General features: G+C 49.6%; 1 long non-coding RNA gene and 1 pseudogene across 1 annotated transcript; both read left to right on the top strand.

The window, feature by feature from the left end:
- The first annotated feature begins 850 nt into the window (after positions 1-850).
- Positions 851-7,079, top strand: LOC121842383 (annotated as a pseudogene).
- A 267-nt stretch (positions 7,080-7,346) lies between these two features.
- On the top strand, positions 7,347-9,066 carry LOC121842384. Its single transcript, XR_006081088.1, has 3 exons — positions 7,347-7,365; positions 7,501-7,609; positions 8,957-9,066. It is a non-coding gene; the product is annotated as an uncharacterized LOC121842384 (long non-coding RNA).
- Positions 9,067-9,803: the final 737 nt, after the last annotated feature.

The following is a 9,803-nucleotide window of genomic DNA, read 5'->3' as shown; positions in this document are numbered from 1 at the left end:
TGCATTCCCATGCCTTGTTCTTCAATGCATTCCCATGCCTTGTTCTTCAATGCATTCCCTTGCCTTGTTCTTCAATGCATTCCCTTGCCTTGTTCTTCAATGCATTTTGTGGGATTTATCTGGCGTAGTTTTCATTCACAGTGAGCTAATATAAACTTAATATTGAGGTGATAATGTCTGGGGGGACATTTCATTTGTTTTTTGCTGTTCTCCAAATAGCATTTTAGAGTTTTAAAATGGTGTAGAAGTAAATGTGTTTCAACTGGAGGGTATTTCTACACCCCACTTCGACCCCCTATTAAAAAACACAGCTCCCCAAACTACTTCCCGTAGCCTGTTCCCATGCCAATAAAGCCCCTCTTCCTTTTTTTTTTATTAACTAGGCAAGTCAGTTAAAAACAAATTATTATTTACAATGTTGGTCAACAGCCTCGTTCATGGACAGAACGACAGATTTTTATATTGTCAGCTCAGGGATTTGAACCAGCAACCTTTCGGTACTGGCCCAATGCTCTAACCACTTGGGTACCTGCCGCCTCGAATTGAATTGAGAGAGACAGTGAATGGGAAGGAGAGAGTAGAGACGTGAGAGAGAAGGAGAATAGAAGTTGTGTAGTTCTAGAGAAGGTATAGGTTTGGGTAACCTTGTCCTCTGGAAATCTGGTGCACGACACTAGATTATAGGTCCAGACCACGACGTCACGATTTGTTATGATTAGACGTTGCTGTTTCAGCACTTCTTCCGCCGAGGAGTCAGTTGACTGGGAGTTCTTGGAGTTTTACGATCTAACCAGTCCGGTGACACCGCGAGAGGGCAGTAAGCAGAGAGATAGTGAAAGCCGCAGAGAGATAGTGAAAGAGGATCGCCTACTACTATGGCTCCGTTGCAGTTCGCGGTGTACTGGCGTCTCGCGCTCATATTCTTCTTCATGGCGTTTCTCTTCTTCCTCGACCTCTTCGCCGTTAGCAGAGCAACCTCCTCGTGCAATAACGTCCCGGGTGAGTTACCGGCTCGAACCTTTGGAGAAGTATCTTCTAGTGCCCATACACAGAACTGGACTACATGGGAGGTGCGCGAGGTAAACGGATCAGTTTTACAGGTATTGTTACCGCAACAGGATGAGATTACGGGTGGGAACGACACGGAAAGAGAGAATGTGAGTAAACCGCAAAAGTTTTCCAGTTTCTACATGATTGGCAGTTATTATAATGGTCTAAATCAGTGTAAACCCAGCTTTAGTTTATTAACAGATAGTATATAATGTCATCAACACTGATTAGGCAGCATTGCATTCCTCCTGTTTGTACTCTTAACTTCCCCTCGAACAACAATTGATGAGTCAATGAACACTTAATCATAGAAATAGTCTGGGTAACCTGGTTACAGAGCCAGCCATCTACACACTCACTGACCAAGTAAACGCTCCCAGAATGAATGTCAGATGTATCACTCTGTGTGTGTGTTAGGAAACAACCTAGGAGTCCCAGTTTGATTATTAGTCATAGAGACATGATATACTGTAATGGGGTACACGATGGAACGGCTTCTCCTCGACAACGGAACGAAACGCGTCCCCCTCGACAACGGAACGAAACGCGTCCCCCTCGACAATGGAACGAAACGCTTCTCCTCGACAACGGAACGAAACGCGTCCCCCTCGACAACGGAACGAAACGCGTCCCCCTCGACAACGGAACGAAACGCTTCTCCCTCGACAACGGAACGAAACGCGTCCCCCTCGACAACGGAACGCAAACGCGTCCCCCTCGACAATGGAACGAAACGCTTCCCCTCGACAACGGAACGAAACGCGTCCCCCTCGACAACGGAATGAAACACTTCCCTCGACAACGGAACGAAACGCGTCCCCCTCGACAACGGAACGAAACGCGTCCCCCTCGACAACGGAATGAAACGCGTCCCCCTCGACAATGGAATGAAACGCTTCCCCCTCGACAACGGAATGAAACGCGTCCCCCTCGACAACGGAATGAAACGCTTCCCCTCGACAACGGAATGAAACGCTTCCCTCGACAACGGAATGAAACGCTTCCCCCTCGACAACGGAATGAAACGCTTCCCCTCGACTACGGAACGAAACGCTTCCCCTCGGCAACGGAATGAAACGCGTCCCCCTCGACAACGGAACGAACGCGTCCCCCTCGGCAACGGAACAAAAACGCGTCCCCTCGACAACGGAATGAAACGCTTCCCCTCGACAACGGAATGTAATGCTTCCCCTCGACAAAGGAACAAAAACGCTTCCCCTCGACAACGGAACGAAACGCTTCCCCTCGACAACGGAATGAAACGCATCCCCCTCGACAACGGGCGAAACGCTTCCCCTCGGCAACGGACGAAACGCTTCCCCCTCGACAACGGAACGAAACGCATCCCCCTCGGCAACGGAACGAAACGCTTCCCCCTCGACAACGGAACGAAACGCTTCCCCCTTCGACAACGGAACGAAACGCGTCCCCCTCGACAACGGAACAAACGCGTCCCCCTCGACAACGGAACAACAATAGAAAGTAAGTGACTAAAAGGAGTGTCGCATGGTAAGACGTTTCACAACACACAGTAGTGATGAGAAATACCATCATGTCTCAGGGAAACATCGTCAATATCGCTCTGGGCTGAGGACATAGTAATCTAGCTGTATGTTGTAACACTGACTAAGACATTATCTGGCACAAACGTCAGTGTGTGTTACAGGGTACAGTGTGTATGGATCCGGAGGTGATGTCGTACAGTCAGACCATCTACATGACTGGCCTTCTACTGGGATCTCTGTTCGGAGGAGCTCTCTCTGACAGGTGAGACTCTCTCTCTCTCTCTCTCTCTCTCTCTCACACACACACACACACACACACACACACACACACACACACACACACACACACAGTAAATTATACACTGTAACACATGGAAGGTGTGTGTGTGTGTGTGTGTGCGCGTGACCAGGTACGGTAAGCGAGCAGTGCTGCTGGTGTGTGTGTGTGTTAATGCCGTGACTGCTGTGCTGCCGGCAGTCCTTCCTCACGCCCTCCTCTTCCTCACCCTGCGCTGTTTGGCCGGGGTCTCCTGCTGCTGTATCAATATCTGCAGCTTCAGCCTGGGTAAAGAAAACACACACACACACAAACACACACACACACACACACACTGTTAAATCCATGCACACAGGCATACACACACACACACACACACACACACACACACACACACACACACACACACACACACACACACACTGTTAAATCCATGCACACAGGCACAAACACACACACACACACTGTTAAATCCATGCACACAGGCACACACACACACACACACACACACACACTGTTGAATCCATGCACACAGGCGCACACACACACACACACACACACACACACACACACACACACACACACACACACACACACACACTCACTCACAGTAAATCATACACTGTAACACATGGAAGGTGTGTGTGTGTGCGCCTGTGTGCATGGATTCAACAGTGTGTGTGTGTGTGTGTGTGTGTGTAGGTGTGGAATGGAGTCTTCCCAGGTATCGTATTTGGCCCCCCGGCCCTCCTGTCCTTCTCCTTCAGCCTGGGTATGATGGCGTTGGCACCACTGGCGTACCTAACACACACCTGGACACAGCTACACCTGGGACTGGCCGTACCACAGATCCTCTGTCTTCCTCTCTACTAGTGAGTAACACACACACAGCTACACCTGGGACTGGCCTGTACCACAGATCCTCTGTCTTCCTCTCTACTAGTGAGTAACACACACACAGCTACACCTGGGACTGGCCGTACCACAGATCCTCTGTCTTCCTCTCTACTAGTGAGTAACACACACACAGCTACACCTGGGACTGGCCGTACCACAGATCCTCTGTCTGCCTCTCTTCTAGTGAGTAACACACACACAGCTACACCTGGGACTGGCCGTACCACAGATCCTCTGTCTGCCTCTCTAAGAGTGAGTACACACACACACACACACAGCTACACCTGGGACTGGCCGTACCACAGATCCTCTGTCTGCCTGTCTTCTAGTGAGTACACACACACACACACACACACACACACACACACAGCTACACCTGGGACTGGCCGTACCACAGATCCTCTGTCTGCCTCTCTCTACTAGTGAGTACACACACACAGCTAAACCTGGGACTGGCCGTACCACAGATCCTCTGTCTGCCTCTCTTCTAGTGAGTACACACACACACACACACACAGCACACCTGGGACTGGCCGTACCACAGATCCTCTGTCTGCCTCTCTCTACTAGTGAGTACCACACACACACAGCTACACCTGGGACTCGCCGTACCACAGATCCTCTGTCTGCCTCTCTTCTAGTGAGTACACACACACACACAGCTACACCTGGGACTGGCCGTACCACAGATCCTCTGTCTGCCTCTCTAAGAGTGAGTACACACACACACACACACACACAGCTACACCTGGGACTGGCCGTACCACAGATCCTCTGTCTGCCTGTCTTCTAGTGAGTACACACACACACACACACACACAGACACACAGCTACACCTGGGACTGGCCGTACCACAGATCCTCTGTCTGCCTCTCTCTACTAGTGAGTACACACACACACAGCTAAACCTGGGACTGGCCGTACCACAGATCCTCTGTCTGCCTCTCTTCTAGTGAGTACACACACACACACACACACAGCTACACCTGGGACTGGCCGTACCACAGATCCTCTGTCTGCCTCTCTACTAGTGAGTACCACACACACACAGCTACACCTGGGACTCGCCGTACCACAGATCCTCTGTCTGCCTCTCTTCTAGTGAGTACACACACACACAGCTACACCTGGGACTGGCCGTACCACAGATCCTCTGTCTGCCTCTCTTCTAGTGAGTACACACACACACACAGCTACACCTGGGACTGGCCGTACCACAGATCCTCTGTCTTCCTCTCTACTAGTGAGTAACACACACACAGCTACACCTGGGACCGGCCGTACCACAGATCCTCTGTCTGCCTCTCTACTAGTGAGTAACACACACACACAGCTACACCTGGGACTGGCCGGACCACAGAGCCTCTGTCTGCCTCTCTAATAGTGAGTACACACACACAGCTACACCTGGGACTGGCCGTACCACAGATCCTCTGTCTGCCTCTCTTCTAGTGAGTACACACACACAGCTACACTTGGGACTGGCCGTACCACAGATCCTCTGTCTGCCTGTCTTCTAGTGAGTAGACACACACACACACACACACACACACACACACACACACACACACACACACACACACACACACACACACACACACACACACACACACACACAGCTACACCTGGGACTGGCCGTACCACAGATCCTCTGTCTGCCTCTCTTCTAGTGAGTACACACACACAGCTACACTTGGGACTGGCCGTACCACAGATCCTCTGTCTGCCTCTCTACTAGTGAGTACCACACACACACAGCTACACCTGGGACTGGCCGTACCACAGATCCTCTGTCTGCCTGTCTTCTAGTGAGTACACACACACACAGCTACACCTGGGACTGGCCGTACCACAGATCCTCTGTCTGCCTCTCTACTAGTGAGTACACACACAAACAGCTACACCTGGGACTGGCCGTACCACAGATCCTCTGTCTGCCTCTCTTCTAGTGAGTACACACACACACACACACAGCTACACCTGGGACTGGCCGTACCACAGATCCTCTGTCTGCCTCTCTTCTAGTGAGTACACACACACACACACAGCTACACCTGGGACTGGCCGTACCACAGATCCTCTGTCTGCCTCTCTACTAGTGAGTAACACACACACAGCTACACCTGGGACTGGCCGTACCACAGATCCTCTGTTGGCCTCTCTTCTAGTGAGTACACACACACACACAGCTACACCTGGGACTGGCCGGACCACAGATCCTCTGTCTGCAACTCTACTAGTGAGTAACACACACACACAGCTACACCTGGGACTGGCCGTACCACAGATCCTCTGTCTGCCTCTCTTCTAGTGAGTACACACACACAGCTACACCTGGGACTGGCCGTACCACAGATCCTCTGTCTGCCTCTCTACTAGTGAGTACACACACAAACAGCTACACCTGGGACTGGCCGTACCACAGATCCTCTGTCTGCCTCTCTACTAGTGAGTAACACACACACACACACACACACACACACACACACACACACACACACACACACACACACACACACACACACACAGCTACACCTGGGACTGGCCGTACCACAGATCCTCTGTCTGCCTGTCTTCTAGTGAGTACACACACACACACACACACACACACACACACACACACACACACACACACACACACACAGCTACACCTGGAACTGGCCGTACCACAGATCCTCTGTCTGCCTCTCTACTAGTGAGTACACACACAGTGTTCAGAGTTGACTATAATGTGGTATTCTTATGCAAATAGAAATGTAGTTTGACAGAGAAATAATAATGATAACTCTCTCTCTCTTAGTTCTATTCCTGAGTCTCCTCGCTGGCTGCTCCTGAAGAGGAGAGCAGAGACTCTGGAGGCATATAGGAGACACAGTCCTGAGGACAAACGCTTTCTAGACCTGGTACAAACACACACACACACACACACACACACATCAGTGTTCCCTAACCCAACTCAAGCCTGTGTGTGGTCTTTCTGACCTAGTTGTTGGACACAGAGGGGAAGGACCTGCAGGAAGTCCACCTGGAGACACACCCACTTGAGACTGACACACCTGACAGTGAGACACACACACTGGAGACTGACACACCCGACAGTGAGACACACACACTGGAGACTGACACACCTGACAATAAGACACACACACCAAAGGCAGACACACAAACATGGGAGGAACACACACTTTCCCACTGCGGACACATGAGAAGTCCCACCATCCTACTGCGCCTGGTCATCTTGAGTTACATTGGGTAGGTCAGTGTGTGTGTGTGTGTGTGTGTGTGAGAGAGGCTGTCAGATTCTACCTCTGTATTCTATTTGACAGGTCTGTTCTACAGTATTTGTCTGATGCGTCTTTCCCCCTGTGTGTGTGTGTGTGTGTGTGTGTGTGTGTGTGTGTGTGTGTGTGTGTGTTAGGCTAGCATCAGCCCTGACGTACTACGGTATCTGTATGAATGTCGGGCGGTTCGGGGTGGATGTCTTCCTGGCTCAGTTCTTCAGCGGCCTATCAGAGGCTCCCTGCCTGCTCGTCCCATTCCTATTGGCTCGCTGGGGCAGACGCCCAATCAGCATGCTATCCCTGTTCCTCAGTGGCTCCTTCTGCCTGCTGTCCCTGCTCGCATCACGCTTCTACGGTAAGACACACTCTCACACACACACACACACACACACACACACACACACACACACACACACACACACACACACACCTCCAGTGATCCAACAGTGTGTGTGTGTGTGTGTGTGTGTGTGTGTGTGTGTGTGTGTAGCTGTCCCAGGGTTGGTGATAACTCTGGCCCTGGTGGGGAAGCTGTGTATGCAGACCACTGTGTTTGTCTCTGTACTCTACGGCATCGAACTCTTCCCTACGCTCATCAGGTACGGAGTGTGTGTGTGTGTGTGTGTGTGTGTGTGTGTGTGTGTGTGTGTGTGTGTGTGTGTGTGTGTGTGACCCTGATGTATAGCTAGTGTTACAGGACTGGTCAGTCCCTATCTCAACCAAGGAGACACACAGCACTGATGTAGTTCCCTCATGTCTTGTTCATCCTGCTGAGTCATAGGTGACATTAATACATGCTCTGCAAACAGAGATAGACACATCATCTATGAATCAATTATCACCCACGTGTGTACACTACCATTCAAAAGTTTGGGGTCACATAGAAATGTCCTTGTTGTGTCCAAATGTGTCCATTTAAAATAACATCAAATTGATCAGAAATACAGTGTAGACATCGCTAATGCTGTAAATAACTATTGTAACTGGAAATGGCCGAATTTATGAAAATGGAATATCTACATAAATGGGCCTCTGTACGCCTATCAGAAACCATCACTCTTGTGTTCCAATGGCACGTTGTGTTAGCTAATCCAAGTTTATAATTTTAAAAGGCTAATTGATCATTAGAAAACCCTTTTTGCAATTATGTCAGCACAGCTGATAACTGTTGTCCTGATTTAAAGAAGCAATTAAACAGACCTTCTTTAGACTAGTTGAATATCTGGAGCATCAGCATTTGTGGGTTCGATTACAGGCTCAAAATGGCCAGAAACAAAGAACTTTCTTCTGAAACTCGTCAGACTGTTCTTGTTCTGAGAAATGAAGGCTATTCCATGTGAGAAATTGCCAAGAAACTGAAGATCTCGCATGTTGTGTACTACCCCGTCACAGAACAACGCAAACTGGCTCTAACCAGAATAGAAAAGAGGGGAGGCCACGGTGAACAACTGAGTAAGAGGACAAGTACACTAGAGTGTCTAGTTTGAGAAACAGACGCCTCACAAGTCATCAAATGGCAGCTTCATTAAATAGTACCTGCAAAACACCAGTCTCAACGTTAACAGTGAAGAGGTGATTCTGGGATGCTGGCCTTCTAGGCAGAGTTCCTTTGTCCAGTGTCTGCCCATCTTAATCTTTTCTTTTTATTGGCCAGTCTGAGATATGTTTTTTTCTTTGCAACTTTGCCTTGCAATTTTGCCTCAACTTTACTGGTGATGTTGAGACTGGTGTCTTGTGGGTACTATTTAATGAAGCTGCCAGTTGAGGACTTGTGAGGAGTCTGTTTCTCAAACTAAACACTCTAATGTACTTGTCCTCTTGCTCAGTTGTGCACCGTGGCCTCCCACTCCTCTTTCTATTCTGGTTAGAGTCAGTTGAATTATTTGTGTTATCCTATCAACACAGCAAGTACGGTGTGTGTGTGTGTGTGTGTGTGTTTCAGACAGAAGTGTGTGGGCTTGGTGTGTCTGTGTTACAGGGTGGGCTGTATCCTGAATGCGGTGATCAGTCCTAGAGGAGAAACCATCCCATTGGCCGCTATGATCCTTTATGGGAGTGGCCCCATTGTTGGGGCAGGACTGTGTCTGTTTCTACCAGAAACCAGTGGTGTGCCGCTCCCTGATTCGCTGGAGGACTGTGACAGACAGCCCAGTCTTCATCTACCAACCTTCCTTCCTTTGGTCTTCAGAGGGTGAGAGACCCCTGATGTGTGTGTGTGTGTGTGTGTGTGTGTGTGTGTGTGTGTGTGTGTGTGTGTGTGTGTGTGTGTGTGTGTGTGTGTGTGTGTGTGTGTGTGTGTGTTCCTTACTGCAGTGGTCACCAACCTTTTCTGAGTCAAAATGTCAAGATCTACCGCTTATATATATATTTTCTTTAACACAACTATTAAATGTATGCCTATGCAACACTAACCAACATGAACCAGTTCTGTAGCAGTAAGCTATAGGCCCAATACATTAAGAGATGAGTGAGTTTACATTTTAAATAATTAGCTTTTATTATTTCATTTCATTTTATAATGTTTTATTTTTTATTATGGTGCCTGCATCTGATGGTCAGTCTCAGCGGAGGGCTGAGAGCAGCAGACTGAGGGTCAGTCTCAGCGGAGGGCTGAGAGCAGCAGACTGAGGGTCAGTCTCAGCGGAGGGCTGAGAGCAGCAGACTGAGGGTCAGTCTCAGCGGAGGGCTGAGAGCAGCAGACTGAGGGTCTGTCTCAGCGGAGGGCTGAGAGCAGCAGACTGAGGGTCTGTCTCAGCGGAGGGCTGAGAGCAGCAGACTGAGGGTCTGTCTCAG

This window comes from Oncorhynchus tshawytscha, unplaced genomic scaffold (assembly GCF_018296145.1).
Source record: "Oncorhynchus tshawytscha isolate Ot180627B unplaced genomic scaffold, Otsh_v2.0 Un_contig_4655_pilon_pilon, whole genome shotgun sequence".
NCBI lineage: Eukaryota > Metazoa > Chordata > Actinopteri > Salmoniformes > Salmonidae > Oncorhynchus > Oncorhynchus tshawytscha.
The sequence above is the reverse complement of the archived record's forward strand: the minus strand, read 5'-3'. Positions and strand labels throughout refer to the sequence as shown.